Raw genomic sequence first — 18,772 nt, forward strand, 5'->3', positions numbered from 1 at the left:
AGCTTGGAGGCCACACATACACACTCTTGCACACATATTCATGATGCCAGTGCATGTGCACTTGTTGGGCTTTTTGGACATCTCTGCTGAGAATCTGGCCTTTAGCAGCTGGTGGGGGAACCAAAGCACCCTGAACATATATATTCAGGATATGTACAGTAGCTGTTGTTTATATGAGCGCACAGATGGAAAGATGGCGTGCTTGAGACTTGGCTTTTTTGAGATTTCACCATGCAGTTTTCCTTCTTTTATGTTTGTCTTCACATATCCCTTGCATGTCTGTTTGTACATGCTCAAGTGACAGTGTGCAGTGCAACTCAACACCGTGTACAGTGATATGCAAGGTCAATTTGAACCTCTCTGCCTGAGTTAATGTCAGGGAGTGTAAAATACCCTCAGGAGCTACCGTGAAGCAAGCTACAGTACGTGCACTACGAGAATCAGTGAGGAACAACACTGCTCTCTGTGTTTTCACTCAGTATCTGAGGACAGTTCTGGCAACACTCGAGCACATATGGTGTCCATGAGACAGTATAGTGTGAATAATATTTATTAAATTAATTATTTTACAGCTCTCCTTTTCAGATTGTTATGTAAAACAATACAGATTACTCACAGGCCAGTGGTTGCAAATCGTTTTGTCTTGCGGTCTTTTTACAAAAGCGCTGGTGAGGCTCCTGCTAACATGTTTCAGATGTCTATGAGTTGTTTAACCTGTCGCGTCAGATGGTTTGTAACGCAGAACCATCTCTGAAGTCCTCCATGGAAACCGATCGGAAAAGGGCGGGCACTTTAAAATGAAGTACTTCACCGGTGATTGGATCACACCCTTTTAAATATGGCGGTCTTCACGTACTAGCGCCCTCTGTAGGCGTTAGCTGTGCCCTATGCTGCTGCTAAAGTGCTGTTTTTCTGACTTTGCCGTAATGTTGCCGTAAAAACTTATGGCTAATGTTTATACAACGTTAGCATCTTAATGTCAAGCTAGCCTGACCATGCTAGCCTACGTCACGGCGCTTCTGTGGATTTAATAATCGTGCTTATGCTACACTCAGTAGCTAGCTTACTTCACTCCGGTTTCTTTTTCTGCTGTTAAGTCTTCCCAAAGGATTTACCTTCTGCTGAGACGTGTGGAATCCCAGCTTCACTTCACCAAGTGTAAGCACCTGCCTTTTATGCTAACATGTGTATTTTAAGTCCGTGTTTACTTTGTTAAGTCGCGTTTATGGACTTGGTAAAATTAGCTAATTAGCGTTAGCTATGTAAGCTAACAATGCTGTGACTGTTTGCTTGTTCTCTGCTAGCTCTGCTTGTGTCTTGTTTGTCTCCAGGCTAGTTATTCCAGCAGTTTTGTTGCTTGTGGGCAGTATTTGCGTTTGTATTTTTTGTTAAAATAATCTCCTGTAGTGTTTGAGCTCATTTTTCTCGTGGTTGTGGTTTGGCAGGTGCATTATGATGCCTTCATGCTGTTGATCTACATGATGTGTGGAAGAAAAGGTTTACAGAGTAGCTTAATTAGAGTTTAATTTACTGTTCACAATAGTGGAAAACTACTCAAGCCTTTTATGACTGTAGAAATACCATTACAATTAAAAATACAAAAGTATGAGCATCATAATTATTACTGGATCATAGCTATAGATGCATTAGTGTGCAGAGTTGCAGCTGGTACAAAGGTGTCGTCAATTGCAAGTACTTTGTATTCTGCTGTGTATCTTAATCTATAATATTACACCATAATTTGTACTTTGGTGGTATTTTGTATGCAATTTGAATCTAGAGTAAAAGTATTAAGCAGTATAAAATTGAATTACTCAGGTACAAGTACCTAAAAATTGTACTTAAATACAGAGGAGTACTTGAGTAAAGTATTAAGTTACTTTCCACCATTGGTTGTGCAGCATATTTTCTTCTAACTGTTGCTCATTGTGTAAACCTGCCATACTGGCCTCATTGAAAAGTTAAACATGACTTGTATACAGTGGGATATGCAGTCATATTTTTTTCCACTAACATTGGATTGCAACTATTAAAGATGTAAACTAATATCTTTATTATGGACACCAGTATTATTATTTCTTGGATAAATTGATATGTAAGGTACGGAAGTTATCAGAATACCAAAAAAACATGGAAAAAAACACAGCAACACTGAAAATCTCTGGAAATGGGTTAAAGGTGTTGGAATCTTGTACCATCTTGTTTTGCGTTTGACATATATGTAGGTGGACGGTTGACAGCAGCAGCATTGAGGGCATAAATAGTTGTAATTGGATTTAGACAGACTGACAATGGAAGCCAGATGTTGGGTTTGGCACATCACAGAAAATGTAAACCTTTTGGCCCATGGCATCCCCAGTTCCTGCTGTCTCATAAATAGTTCAGAAAAGTGTTTAATATTGCTTTTTTAGATTCAAAAAACAGTTCAACCCTACTGAAGAAAACAGTATCAGTTTTGTAGACTTTGTAGTAAAGCTGAAGTTCGTCTAAGGGCTGCTCAAGATTATTGTAATCAATATTGAGATTACTTAACACGATAACTCATTGGTTTTGGAAACATCAGGCATTTATTGAACTTGAAATCTTTCCAGTTTTGATGGATCAAAGTGAAATCATTGTCAATGTGATGAATTGTAAGACTGATGTAACGCTCCATGGTGCAGCTTCACCACAGTGGTTTCCATATATTGACTCATTTGTGCCGACCCACCACAATATCAACGTTGACCTCCACATATTGATTTCCCTTTATTTTTAATTTAAAATGGGTAAAATCTTATTTCATTGTGGAGCTGTGCACAGTGCATTGATTCATTCGACCCGTCCTTGCCCTGCTCTTGCTCTTTCTCTCCGTTTATCAGACCACAACTGAGACAAGAATTCGCTAGCTTTTTCACCCGGACCTTAAGTCAGCGATTGTAGAAACTCGAATTCAGCCAGTGTACTACATCCATAGTAGTGTGAATGTTAGCATGGGTTAGGTTTTAAAAGGTAATGGAAAATCACAAGTATGTTTAAAGGAGGAGAACCGTCTATTGTGCATTTAAGCCATTTAGCAACTATTTTCAGACTGGCACGCCTACTGTGTGACTCATTCTTGACTCACTTGGTCTGTAATGAGTGAAGAAATAATGAATAAGTGATTTCATAATATCATACATTCCCTGGTTGGTTTGGGCATGTCACAGAAATATGTTGCCTTGAGCCATGAAAAGAATAGCTGAGCCAAAGTGTTGAAATAACACAGAAGAGAAAGTGATTTTACGCATGATACATACTGAAACCTATTCTGAGTTTTTATTTCACAGACTAGTGGGAATGAAAATAAGTGTTTTGTACTGTTCATTTAAACAGTTTACCACAATCATTGAATAAGCAGCCCAACTGCAGCATGTAGGGGTTTGATGCCTTGCTCAAGGGCATTTATTGGAAGAAACAATTCTTGAACTTCCTGCATTCCCTTTACACAACCATACAGTGTCCTCCTTTAATGTTCAGATAATCAGCGAGAGTAGATGTAGAGCTTCAACTAAGGATAAATTTGATGACCATTCATTTTGTTTGATTAACTGGTGTGTGGTGTAGAAAATGTCAGAGCCCAAAGTAAATTCATCAAACTAAATTCTTGTTTTCACATTCAACAGCTCAAAAGCTAAAAATATTCCAATTAAAATTGGACAAAATAAGATATTTGAGTATGTCCTTGGACTCAGCATGAAATTATTACAAGCACTTTTTAATATTTCCTGACATTTTTTAGATGAAACAATTAATCAAGAACACTATAACAGATTAATGGAAAATGGAAATAAGCCCTGGACAGGCTGAAACTAGGGACTGTTTGGCATTTTTGCTTAGTGAGGGTAAAACACAAACTTAACTAAGGATTAAATACACTGAATGCAAGCCAAACAAACTGGCAATATTCTTAAAATAATCAAAAGAAGAAGAAGATTTTGGAGCATGTTCTGAACTGAAACCAGAAAAATCTCTCAAAAAGCAGTGCGATTACCAGCCGTGGAAGACTGATTAACGTTTAAATGTTTCTCCTCTCTGGGTTGATGGAAGGTGGTGAAAGTGACACTTGCCAGAAGAAAAAAATCAATTAATCAGAAACCCATTCAATACTTTAATCAATCCTCTCAACTTGACACTTGACAGACGCGACCTTACATAGCTGATCAGAGGTCAACTCCATCTGTACTCAATCAATTCAATCACAATGTCTGAATGAAAGGATAATTAAAAGTTACAGGGGGAATCCCACCTAAAGATAATTGATTGCCTTCTTTAAGGCCAGTGATCCCTTTCATCCATTAAAACTACATGGGATCGTGGATCCAAGTTACATTTGGTTGCCAATTCATATCAGGACCCACCAAATAGGTATTTTTTGATTTGATTAGTCTAGATTTGCAATGTTTGTGTTTGCAGGAATCAGATTATGGAGAATATCTCTAAATGGAGGTTGTGTGAGGTCATGCTAGGACTCGGCGTTGGCATTGAGCGATATGGCCACAGCTGGGAATAGCAAGTGAATGGATGTGCCGCTTGGCAAGGTGCCCGATGTGACAGCTGACTTAATAAGGAAGGCTTTTTATCCTGCAGACGAACATGTGGCCGATGCTGCAGCAGCCTTTTGAACAGACAGACGGTTTCTCTGCTGCTGGGACCAGGGGGGAGGGGAAAGTGACCCTGCTGTGGACCCACCTTCCCTTAAGGATCATTAAGGCTGATTGTGCCTTTCTATAGCTCATTATGTCAAATTTACTTGAATATTGTGCTAAAATTCACCTAAATAACCTTTTATTTGTAAAATTCAACCACTTCTGCCAGTTCTGTCAATAACACACCTAAAGCTGGGCAGAGCTGTTTTTATTGAGCTCGTATGTTACATGTTTTAATCAGCCTTTCTGCAAGGCCAGAACGTGTGACGTGAACATTTAGTTTAGTTTTTAGCATTTTTGCTTGATAGATTACTTTAAAATGACTGTTCACTGAGAATGAAAATGTAGTATTTTTGTCATCGTTAACCATTTTGCTAAATGTATTAATTAATTGATCACTAGCTGAAGATGTGGATGTAGAAATGTTTGGCAAAAGTAAGAAAAACACCAATAAAATTTGCTCAAGTTGAGCCAGATTTCCTTTGAGGAATCACTCTGTGTGAATTTAATTCAGATTTCATTCATAATCCTGATTATAACCCCAAAATCCTAATCAGACACAACATAACTGAACAGGTGCCTGAAAAAAACATCCTTTCTCTTACTCTTATTTTCTGCATCTTTCTACCATTTTGAGGACGACGCACATGTAAACATATGCCAGAGTCAAGAGAGGTATCCACTCACAACTGCTCCCCCCTCCCTCCCCCATCTGTCTGACTGAGTTCCTGTTCCCATCTAACCTGAGAGCTCAGCTGCTGGAGATACTGAGAGAAGAAAAACACACTTTGTTGTTTACAACATTAAAGACAGACGGCCTTGTCACAGTGCGGCTGTGTGTGCCACCTTGTTTGATAGGGAAATTGGATCTCGACTTGAGAAGGGAGTGTAATGCGGTTAAAAGCATCATGAAAAGCCAGCTGTAACAGGATTTCATCCTCTGTGGAGCTCCAACTGACTACTGCCGTGAGGCAAGTCATTAGGGAAAACCTGCCTGTGTTTGTTTGTGTGTGAGTTCGTCTGTGTCTGGTCTGATACCGAGCGTAGGAAGTTATGCATTCTTCAGGGTCTGAGTTGGCGAATCTGTCGTGCGGTAATGCCACCTTGTACCTGGCAGAGGGTCAAATGTGTCATAACAAATGTTAAGACATGGGCTACAGAGAAACAGTGCCCTGAAGAAACAAAGACAGAGAGATACGACTTGATGTGGTTGCTAGATGGATAGACATGATATGATTTATATATGATAGATACATTATGTTTAATAGATGGAGAGCTACAATACAGTGAGATGCAATATGCAGGAGTGCACATAACTGCTACGCAAGTACGAATGTGTGAATCAGAAAGTTGTCAACTGTCATTGTTCATCAAAAAATTGACATGCATCTTTGGCAGTATGATGCAGCTGATAGATTGATGGATATGATATAGGACGTACAAAAATGGATATATTACAGCTCATATAGGTATGATACAATGTAGTCAATGGATAGATGGATGCCTGTCTGTATAGGAGATGGAATATAGCAGATGGATTCAATGCTGTAGATTTTTAATGTCCTTCGATACAAATGATAAAATACTCTGCATGGATGAAGACTGCTAGATACAGTATGATTTCGTAGTGTACATCAAAGGTCAATAGATGGATGTGATTTGACAGAAGGATACATCCAGAATATAGAAACCTCCAGTCGTCAGTGCTCTAATTTTCTCTTTCTACAAAACTCCCTTTGTTTTTAAGCTAGAAACCGTTGCTGAAACATGTTTTGCTGCACACAGGAGTGTGTTTTTGTGTACCAAGGTGACTGTACATATGCGTGTTTGGTGGAGAACATTTTTAATAGCTTCTTGCCAAGGTCAGCGCCTTCGCTGTGCTATGTGTGGAATGAGTGAAGGCCTTCGCTTGCAGAGCCTTCAGCCGACTCCAGAGAGTCGCGCTCATTGTGTGGCAGCCGAGGGGGAACAAAGACATTTCCACTGGAGGAACTTTGGGTTCCTGTCGATAAGGAGGGCAGCGTTGTGAGCCCGGGCCGTGTTTATATGCTTGTGTACAGTGGGGCTCTATGGAGCAGCAGAGGCTTGCACTTTCCAGACAACAAGTGGTGGCTATATAAATAGTCACACTTGGAGAAACATCAAAGGGAGGGAGAAAATTCCACCCGATGATCAAGATTCCCAGCCTGGATGAAGTGTGCGTGTTTACTGGTTTATGGTTTCCAGTCCAAACCTGACAAACCATTTCAAAGCAGCCGGTATTCAGAAATGTCAGTGTGATGTCAGTTTGATGGACAAATGTGGGTCAGGTGTTTTTAAGGCAAGGTTTAAGTGTTTTTTTTCCCCTTTCACCATTACATGAAATTTACTTTCACCACTAATTTATTCCTAATTCCTTATTATCATTCATGGAAAGTAACCAAGTATGTTTAAGTACTGCGCTTTAGTACTGTTTTGAGATACTTTTAGTTTACTTGAGTAATCACAGTTTACTCTTCTTTATACCTCTGCTACACTACATCTCAGTAGAAAATAATGTACTTTTTACTCCATTACATTTATTTGACTGCTGTAATCATTGTTTACTTTACAGATTAAAAGTTCTTGCACAAAAATTGTAATAGTTTTATAGAATATGATGCATTATTAAATAGGAAGAAGACCATAAAGTAGTTAAAATTAGCTCCATCTCAGCTAGCTGCAACATTAAAATGTTACTGAAATGCACATTATGTAGTGTCTACCACTATGAGCAAGAGCAAGCTAAACAGACGAGGTAATGTATTAAAGTTTTATTCACACTATGTTTAAGTACTCCTGTAGTCACTCTGCTGTACCATCTGATGTTTCCTGTGTCCTCATTGACAGTCAACCTTCTGGACAATGTGACCACAAACCCCGTCATCCATGCACTGTCAGACACGTTGGCATTGGGTTGTCTCCGTCAGACATCATGCATTCAGCTGTGATCGCACTCCGCTGATGATTTTACTCACATTAAATTTACTCACATTCTTCACAAAAATGCTTCAGCACCATGGGGGTAAGGTCTGGGTTTCACTCGAGGCCGTGTGGGCTCTGTTGCCCTCCACAGGCAGACTTCTGTGCAGTTTCAAAACCACAGCTGCATACTGTACTGTACATTACATTGATCTCTCCTAACTGTGTTTTATGATTCTTCCATGCAGAGGATGTTTTGATGATTGATGGTGACATTTGGACAACCTCTGGGGTCTCTCCACAAACCTGTAGATGTCTCATAAATTTAATGCGTTTGAGCTGCTATTAGACTTCAGAGAGTTTACTAAATAAATCAGTCAATCAGTGTGGCCAATTCAGACAGTGAAGACACAGATGTTAATGCACGAAACACCTGAAAGATTTAGCAGTGGTCATGCCAAAGGAGAAGCATTTTTAGACTTCTAATCCTACAAAATCAAATCAAATCAATCCCCTGACAGACATGGCGTAATTGCATATTTCTTTTTTCTTCTTCATTACCTTTACTTTACATTAGCTACACACAGATGTTGGTGTCTGTCATCTGTTGTAAACATCAGTCATGGTTGCAAGCTAGATAACGAGCAAAGGATGGGTTTCATGACGAATGGTTTGGTGAAGATTGGTTTCAGAGGTGGTTGGCGCCAGCAGGAAACAACGCAAGGTGTAATTTATGAGGAAAGACTCAATTTTTATTGGCCCAATTCAGAGGATTGGTTTAATTATACCTTTTTGTAACCGCTGCCCAAATGAACAAAGCCTTTGATAATGTTCATTTTCTCTGCCTTTTGCATCTACTGGTGATAGCGTGACAACATTTGCTCTGTTGAGACCGTTATGTTGTATCCGAGCTCTCTGGTGACATTCACACACTGTCTGCTGCCTTTCCTGCCCACTTATCAGCAGCTAATTGCCAGAAATGTTGAGGAGACACCGTTGCATCTGAACAGTTCATTCACTTATCCTTGTGCTGAGACACAAGCTTTCATGTCTCATATTCCCACGGTTGTGTTACGGGACTTTCCGATCTGTGCAGACGTTAGCATTGGCCTCAAACCTACTGAAAATCATTTCCTTTTTTTTGAGATTTAGAATAATTGGAACAACCCAAACTAAATCACCTGTATGATGCAGTAGGAACTGAACCTTGAACTGGAAACCACGCTGATGTATTGCTGCACACATGGATGACACCTCTGACACCATCTGTGGTTACCTATTCAGATTCAGATGACTTTATTATCCATTAAATTTACATAAAATGTAAATTCATCTTTGGCACATGTTAATGTATTCTGTATGTCTTATAATCCAGATGCTGGGATATTTATGTTCCTCCTGTCAGGTGACTGCAGGAGTTTTAAAACAACTTCCTCCTCAGAAGTCTCTGTGACTAAGCCATGAATTTACTGTCTTGATAAATAGGTCAAGTTCATGACCTCCTGCCAAATCACTGTTTTATGGTTTACTCATTCAGTCATCTGACCACAGAAAGATGCATCAATGACACCAACTGCATTGTGTCATCGGATACATTGACTCAGATAATAAGCAATCACAGAGCCACGCCTAAACAGGATGAGTACATTTAACCATAACAGTTAAATCTACTAAGTACTTATGGTAAGACATCCTTCCTGTATATAATCTCTGCTGCTGGGGACAAAGTTGAGCAACAACTATTGACTGACATGATATTTGATCAGTGTGATTATAGATTATAGATGCAATATTATATAGCATATGTGTTCATGAATTTCTAAGGGAGTAAAATTAGTCCTGAATGTTTGCAACGTGATCCAAAAAAATGTTTAGACTAGTTTATGTTTATCTTTGCTCTGCTTTATGTTAGACTTTTTATTTGGACATATGTACAACAGCATAAAAGGAGATGTCAAAACAGAGAATACTACTAATGAATAAAGCACGATTTAGCAAATATTACCAGAAACTGATGAAGTAATAATTTGCATTTGTCTAGGTCTGAAGAGTGATGTGTGCCTTGTGTTTGTTTTGTGTTCAGTCCATATAATACAGCTAAAAAAGAAGCGTGTGAGTGGAAATGGACGGGACATCACTGACACCAAAGCCACATCTGACACCTGATAAGGAGCTTGAGGGCGGCATGGACACCAGCAGGCACGGAGCCAAAGATACTCGGCGGCAGCACATTCGTGACGAGGGCTGAGAGTGCTGAGAGGTGAGAGGCATGTGTGGAAAGGGGAAAGGCTGATGTCTTCACATTAGGCCTATCAGAAGTTTGCTGTGGGTGTCAAGCATCTGTGAGAGAGCTTCAAAGTCACTATAAACTGAATGTACGCTTACTGTCTCTGTGTAGCCTTCTTTCTCAGTGTTTTGCTCTTGTAATGTTCGAGATAGCAATCGTAACTTTCAGCATTTGATCAAGCTATCACTTGCAAAGAAGACAGTACAGTGTACATGTAAACACACATACATGTAAAGACTGATACTTTGCGTTGAGACCACAGTTGCATCCTCAATAAATCCTGTGCTGACGGTTTTATAGTGTTACCAGTACTCCTTCCTTCAGTGGCTGTTTTGACCCTTGTTTATTGATTTTTTTTTTTTCCACAGGAGGAGTCAATGCAGAGATGAGCACTAGTGCTGCAGCAAAGAGGGTCAGTAAGCCAAAGGAGGGAGGGAAGGATTTCTACCACACACACACACACACACACTCACAGAGGAGAAAATAAAGGGAAGAATAGGCATGAAGGAAGGTTTCTGTCTCATGGGGAGCTGGTTATTTTTAAACCGTGGCCTGAGATAACATTTTAGAATATGATAATATCTGTGATTTGGGATGCAGTGAAAAAATGAATGTGGAGTGCCTGGTGTGAGACTGAAGATGTGTCAGTTTGCTTTGTTATATTTAACAGAAGATGTGATATTCAGCATGAAAATACAACGGTACATGACACAAAACAAGACAAGAATCATAGTAGAGTGGATGGGAAGGAGCTGATGGAGGTGTAAGGATCACATCGTTTGATTAGAGCAGGTAAAAATGATCGTATAGTTGGTGTGCAGGGTGGTCTGTTATTCTAAGAAACTAGCTTTGTCTTTGAAGTGAACAGATCCCGTTAGGAGTAAAAAATGTTATCATATGGTTCATATGGCCTGCAGACAGGCTGGAAATGAACAAAGCGGTGTGTATGATACCGGCTGTCTTGTGTTCGGAAAAGCCTGAAAATGAAAGACAAACAACGCTGTGACCTTTCTTCTGTCTCACAGTTCCACCTCACAGCACCAACAACATTGTTCTTCTTTGTGTCAGCATGGTTACACATGAGGAGCGCTCTGTGCTCCTATTGGTCAGCGTCATGGAACTGTTTGTAGAATTTGTTGCGGAAAGTAACGAAATTTTGGACACGATCTGCTGAAGGGACAGTTTCCCACCTTAACTCTCAGTTTAACACGTCTAAGCAAGATGAGTTTGTGACATAGCTGTAAGCCAATCGTGGTCCAGTATGCAACTCAAGTGTGACAGAAGGTTGGAGCCTCCAACACACATACACTGAGAGTGGAGTTTTCAGTGAAGCACGAGTATTGCTGCAAATTTATGGAGGGTTTCCAGAATTTGGGAAATTTTGCACAATTTCAGTATCAAAATTGTTAGAGGCACCCATGCCAGCATGTCCCATCAGCCACCTGGTGGAAGAGACTTTGTGGATCTGAGGCACTTTCCTGGTGCCTCCATCATCCACCAGATCCCACCAACATCAGCCGCCTCCGAGCTCAGCTGGTCCCTAACAGCCAACCTCATTCCTGTTATTTCCCATTAGTTATCAGCAGATTTGTAGATCCTGCCATGAGTGTCGAGCACAAGGCAGATGAAGGCAGTACTAGGCAGTACATAGGTCAGTACTAATACTGCTGCTCATCATCAGACACAGGAGGAAACTGCCGTGGCATTGTATTTCATCTACAGTACTACAGGTACAGGCACTTGTGCTTGAGTGTGCTGTTAACTACACATGCTTACACTGACCTCTACTGTTGGACAATGGTCCATGCAACTCTCCTCTACACAGCTCTTTCTTTGTCAAGGACTGCCCGGATGCTGGAAAACGTAAATAAAAAACAGAAGGCAGTCATCTGCAAACTGTGTTCCTGAGCCCATGTGGTAACATCCTTCATCCAATCATGTGTTCACAAAGTGGGTTAGGGTTAGGTTTAGGGCACATTCAGCCTTATGACAGAGGCCATTCTGCTGCATAATGTGTACTTTTACTTGTGATACTTTAAGTAAATAATACTGGTACTACCTTAGTACTCAAGGATATTAAATGTAGGACTTTAAGTTGTAATAAGGTATTTTTACTCCATGGTATTTGGAAGCATACGATACAATTTCATCCATTTCTATAAAAATAATATGCCATGGATAGAATTATACCAAGAAACTAAAAAGCAATGGACCATCATAGTGCGTGCGTGCGTGTGTGTGTTACATAGCTGCTTAATGATTACCAGTGTCCCCATGCAAAAGCACAACAAACCGCCTAATTAATGGAGCGTCCAGCATTCCTGGCTTTTGTCCTGAGACACAAAGGACGCCTGTTTGTGTCTCCTCAATAAATCAGTAAAGTCAGTCAGTCACTGACACTTCAACACAATGTAACAGTGACGTTTCTGTTGCCGCCACAGCCGCGTCGGCGGCTCCACAATCACAAATTTCTGACCTCCTGACTGCTTTTTTTAGGTATTGTTGCACCAACCATGAAATCGGGCGCGAAGAGACGTTAAATGTTAACCAGCAGTGAAGTTAGCCAATCAGTAAACAGCAGGAAAGTTTCCAAATCTAACCGACGTGTAGATGGCTGTACCAGAGTCTGTTGGCAGAAATGTGTTTTTTACAGAAGCTGTTTGCAGACAGTGTAAGTCTCTTTAATCTTGTTTACTGAACAGAAGAGGAGTTAGGTTTCGCTTAACTTGCACCTGCAGTTTAAGCCTCAGAGGGGCACACACATGCGAGGCCGATCTTTGTGCCAAACGCGTCGTCCCACTGAGTGCGGGTTGTAATCGGGATGGGCAGGTGGTAAAAGCTGCCAATCAAACGGATCAGAGCAGCAGATTTATGTACCAGCTGGTCAAGTGCTGAAAGTGTGATCAAGGAAGGAATCTGGAGGATGGATTTCGGTGAATCCACACCAGTTGGTGTGTTAGCAGAAATGCACCATCAGAGGTCCAATCAGATCGATGCATTGATTGTAGAGGTTAAACCATGAATCGACGAGTCAATCGCTATTTTCTTCTCACATTTCCGCATTTTTTTCCACTCAAAATGCGAAACATCCTTTGGTTTCCAATATGAGCATGTGCTGCTTTTCTCAGTTTTATATCAACAATAAGCTGAATGTCTTTGGGTCACATTAGACTTTGAGAAACAGGCATTTTTCACTACTTCTACTACTACTGTTATTTCACAGACAATGTGATTAATCAACTGATGGAGAAAATAATCAGCAGATGATGAAATCACTTGTTAGTTGCACTTGACAGACACTACATTATTCACCATTATTTATTTAAGTCCAATTTAAAATCCATCCATTATCTATACCGCCTATCCCTTTCGGGGTTGCGGGGGGCTGGAGCCTATCCCAGCTACAATGGGCGAGAGGCGGGTACACCCTGAACCGGTTGCCAGCCGATTGCAGGGCCACATGCAAAGACAGACAAACATTCACACTCACACCTACGGACAATTTAGAGTCATCAATTAACCTAATGAGCATGTTTTTGGTCTGTGGGAGGAAGCCGGAGTACCCGGAGAGAACCCACGCATGCACGGGAAGAACATGCAAACATCACACAGAAAGGCCCCGCCTGACCTGGGGATCGAACCGGCAACCTTCTTGCTGTGAGGCACCCGCACTACCTGCTGCGCCACCGTGCAGCTCCAATTTAAAATGTTAAATATTTTCTCTTACTGTTTTCTGTGTTGTAAAGTAAAAGATTGAGGTTGAAATTTAAATGACTGATTTTTGATGATGAATCTGGAGAAGATAAATTCAGGCTGTGGAAGCTAGGACCTTTAAACATGCTGCAGCAGATGTGTGTGTGTGGGGGGTGGGGGGTGGGGGGCGGGGGGCTCATTTAGGAGTGTGGGTGTCTGGTGACAGAGAGCAGTCATTTCCATCAGCCTCATTAGTTAATTATATTGTCAGGGATCCCATTAGTGTTTTTACACTTCACTGAACTCCTCCCTTTGTATCAGCATCTTGTCTGTGTGTGCATGTGTGTGCGTGTGTGTGTGCTCTGTAAGACAATACAGATATCTGCTAACCACATGGGCACACAGAAAACAGATTTATTTCTCTTTCCAACAGCTTTTTTTTTTAATGGTTCTTGTGATAAACATGTTTTTTGAAGAAAAAATATTTCAAGCAGACATAAGATGAGAAATAGATCTATATATTTTTTAAATATATGTCTTTTCAGAACCACTGATCCCTCTGACTGAATGGATTTTTCCAATCGTCTGATAATCAGACTTAATCAGACTCTGCCACTACACTCAAGTTTCCCTTTAATTATGTTTAAACAGTTCTTTACTATCAGGAGATAATCCACTTAAATGAGCTTGTCTTCTTAGAAATATCATTTACCATCAGTGTAAAAGCTGTGGATGAAGCTCTTCCACTTTGACAAGAACACAGTGCGGTTTGTGGCTTGTGATAACAGCTGTATTATAATGGTGGCTGTGTACTGATCACACATACTTGGAGATTTGACCTCATCTGTAACAGTGGTCCAAACTTAGTGCAAGTGAGCAGACCAACCACTAGGGTGCACTGTCATTCTACATTCAAACCTTTACATTTATGTTCAAGGCAAATATCCCAATAATTTAGAAGCTATGCAGGAAGCTTTCTGCATGACACTCAGCGAGTACACTCAGATTATCAGGAGCTGCTGCTTTGTTATTGTAAAGTTTCAATTTATCATTTCCATGTGGGTGTAGTGACCTCATGTGCCACCAGAAATCAGTTCTCTGTGTTCCAGCTGTGGCAAACAGTTGCTTCTTTACACGTCCAGCAGACACAGAGCACCTTTATCATTAATGTAGTTTCTGTCTCTAGTTATGTCTGTAAATCTCCTGTAATGAGGAGTAACACAAGGGGAGCATAATGTGTACATATCCCTTAAGTAATACATGTTTAAACTAAGTGCTGAATTTGTGTTTTCATTTATGTAATGCAGCATTTCACTCAGATGAATACATCTCAGTCTGACCACCTAACTGTAGTCTCTTACTTCATGTAGAAACTAGTGAACTCAGTCCTTGTTGCTCTGATATTTTAAAGCAAATGTTTGCCTGGTGTTGATTTTAGGATTCACTGTGTGGGCCCTAGTCTAAATGTGAGGGGTATGTGGACGGTTTTAAGGGTGGTCGGAGAGTCCAGGGCAGGGTGCTGGAACATTTCCCCCATTTTCAGATCCCAGTGTCGACAGGTATGTGTCGCAACTATACAGTCACTTCCCCTTAGCAGTAAGAGCTGACCAGTCGGAGCAGACTGGGCTTTTCCGTAGGGGGACATTGAAGAGACCGGCACTAAAACAGAGCGTGAATAGGAATATGCAGCTTGTTTCTGGTGCCCCCAAGTGGCCAGGGAGGGAAGTCAAGTGGGATAATACAATTCAGCAGCTCTCCCTTGTCTGCTTTTTATGACTGTAATGAAAAGTTCTATGTATGTTTTGGACCAAGCAGCAGCCTTTAAAAGGAAGGTTAAGTGTTTCATCCCACTTGAGGCAATCTCAGCACAGTTTGAATGCTGCACTTAAGAGATTCAGGCTCTACAAATCACCAGATCTATTTGACTATTTTTGGCTGAATATGTGAGTCCAGTCTTTAGTTTGAGTATGCCCCGGGCCTTCATCATGCAACGTGCACCGATGACTAGGCTGCGTACTTTGTGTCATCAGGACATGAATAGCATAGATTGAAGTTTCTAATATGACTGAAGCTGCTGAGCTGCTTGCGGCCGATAAATCAGTCCACTCCTGAAACAAAATAAAATCACATGAACTCATCTTGAGTGTCTCTCTCCTGCTCGTTACTCAGGATTCATTTGCAAAGCGAGACTGGATCGAACCATTAAATGGCTTTTAACTCCGCTCAGAGGAAACACAATCACTTGATTTTTATGGATTCTCAGGACGGCTTCTGTGATGGAGAAATATAATCTCTGATTCAGCTGAATCTGATTTGAGTGGAATAGACGTTGTTGGTTAAGTGCTTTGAATCTGTAACGAGATTTAATGTTTGACTTGAAGTCTTAGCTTTGAAATGGAATGAAGGGGATGAGATGCGGCTTCACCAGAGTTCAGATGAATAGGTTTTGTTCTGTGCGGCTATATTTTAAACAATTAAAAGGTAATAAATGTGCACAGTACAAACATAAAAGAACACTTTCCTTCTTTGCTCATTGACCGTATTTCTTAATTCAAAGTTCAATAATGGCGTGGGCTCTGCTTTTGCTATCTTATTCTTTTTTTTTATCCCATATGGTTTTAATTGCTTTTCAGAAGAGCAGTATTACTCCCACATCACAACGTGTACCGAGAGAGAATGCCAGGCACGGCGCTCTCCAGCAATAAATAACCTCTTCAGCCTGTTACAGGAAACCAGCAGCAAAAAATCCAAGCGACCGACACACACGCACACACACACACACACACACACACACACACACACACACACAGACCTACAGAGTCTCACACACACTCTTCAACCTTTTCTTCTCATCCAGTATCTCACCTTCCATCCTTCTTTGTCATTTTCTTCTGTTAAATCACTACCTGAGTTCCTTGCGGTCCAGTCACACGGTCAGCTCGACACGAGACGGTTCCTGCTGTAGATTTTGAGGATTGTTTGGTCTAGCTGCACTGACGCTGTAGAGGTCAACATATTTTGAAATCTGACATTGAAAGTCATAAAATCAGTCCACTCCAAAACTGAAGTGTGTGTAATGGGAGTAAGATGACACAAACACATCGTCGGCATTAAAGTCGTTCATGTGTAGGACTGTTGAATACTCAGCACTGCTCACATGCAGTGCTACTGTCATCCAAAAGAACACATTTATTAAAAAAAACAGCTTTAATCTAAACAGTCTAACTTGTAGCATTTTTATCTTTTATCTGTTTAGCTTATTTTGATATTCTATTTTACTTTGTTTCAATGCTTTTAAATCCTATTTACATATGTCTTTTTGTATTGCCATGTGGTCCTGTTACATGTTGTCTTCTTGCGTTTATTAAATGACAACAATATTTTTGTAATCTGTGCATAATGTACATATAAATAGTTCCTTTTTTAACTTTTTATCTTATTTGATATCTTACGTGAAGCACTTTGAGTCGCTTTGTTGTTGAAAAATGTTATACAAATAGATTTAACAGTAAAAACTATCTTCATGGCTGGGTGCCTTTTGGTGTACATTGGATACTACAGGTACTGTTGGTGTGTGATCGGGGAGCTGATAATACAAAACTAATATTACGCATGAGATTGTCCAAAATGTGTAGCAGGAAAACAAATGTGTATGAAGAGGTTGTAGAACAACAGTGATGGTTAATTATTGTGTTTAAAACAATCTATTTTTATCAGCAGGCAGTGCTTCATTATTTGTTTTTATTATTGACCTCCTATAATCTGTCTGGTGTTTTTGAATTTCAGAGCGATCCACAGGGTTTATTTGGAAGCTGTTCTCCAGCTTTTGATCTCATCACATGATCTTCATCAGCCGATGAGGCCAACATGGATAAAAAGTCATGGAATTTTCCACTTCCATGACAACAGCGTAAATTCCCCCAGTTCATGAAGATCATGTTGATATGATAGAAATCTTCAGATCATCTACGGTACGGGCCGTGTGGCGAGGCTGTTTTCTCACCAGATTTAGTTTGTTTTCATCAAGAGTTCTGGCCCAGAGTACAAATTCTTCACCTCTCTGCTTATTTTATGGAAAGCACAAGCCACTTAGCATGTTTACCTTTTTGTTATCAGCTCCACTCTTTCATCTCGCCTGCAGCATCTTTGTGTTGTTAACTTGCATGTGGATGAATAAGAAGCAAAAGATTCAGCCATGAACTAGCTGCAAGTCTGAGGACATAAATCTTTAGATTACAGTGTTGTCTGACCTGGACTCCTCTGATCCAAGTAATTCTTCCTGTCTCTTCCTTCCTCTTTTTCAGTTTTTTTTCTTCTAGTAATCCCTTCATCCGTTGTTATTCTCTTAGTTTACAGAGTGGTAGTATATGCTCTACAGATGTAACTCTGCTGATGCATGCTGACTGTCTCTCTATCCTTCTATATTGTGCATAATATTTGCTTGACCATCACCGGGTATTGATGCTTTGTGCAGTGCAGATGTTACTGTAATCAATTGCGCCTCCTAATTATACATCATACTGTAGCAAACATCATGTGTTTATTAACTTCAGTAATAGTCAAAATGAAGTAAAACAAAAAAATATCAAAAAGACTGAAAGAACAGCTTGATAAATTGCAGCCAAGGGGCAGAGTATAAATGAATAAAAAAAGCCAAAAATAAGTAAGAATCCTCTAATTTAAGTTTTGAGAAGTGATTTAAAACATGATTAAATGAATCATGATTCATCGACAGGCTGAACAGGCCCTGGCTGAAGATCAAGGTTGCATGTGAGATAATCAGACCTGCACAAAATCCAGAGTTTAGGAAGGTAATTCAGGCCGAAAACTCTGGAGCAGATGCTCAGCTGAGGTGGATAGGATGCCATAACTCTTAGATTTAGTATAAAGTATCAATAATTGTGACAAGAGTGGAAGTGTTCTGGTGCTTCCTGGTTAAAGAAGGCAAACAGAAGTAAACACCACAGAGGTAAAGGTGAGACGAACAAATGGCATTTATAATCCCCCTAAACATCCTTGGATCTAATAAAACAGCTGGATCAATCTAGGCCCTGACTCATCCCAGCACATCAACAGTTCCCACCGTGGTCAGTGTACGAATCCAGCTACCCAAAATGCAAAGCAGCGCCCTCAGTGTCACCTCATGTGCCAGGTTGCCACAATAAGAGCAACAACTTCCCACTCT

The sequence above is a fragment of the Chaetodon trifascialis genome, chromosome 19 (assembly GCF_039877785.1).
Source record: "Chaetodon trifascialis isolate fChaTrf1 chromosome 19, fChaTrf1.hap1, whole genome shotgun sequence".
NCBI lineage: Eukaryota > Metazoa > Chordata > Actinopteri > Chaetodontiformes > Chaetodontidae > Chaetodon > Chaetodon trifascialis.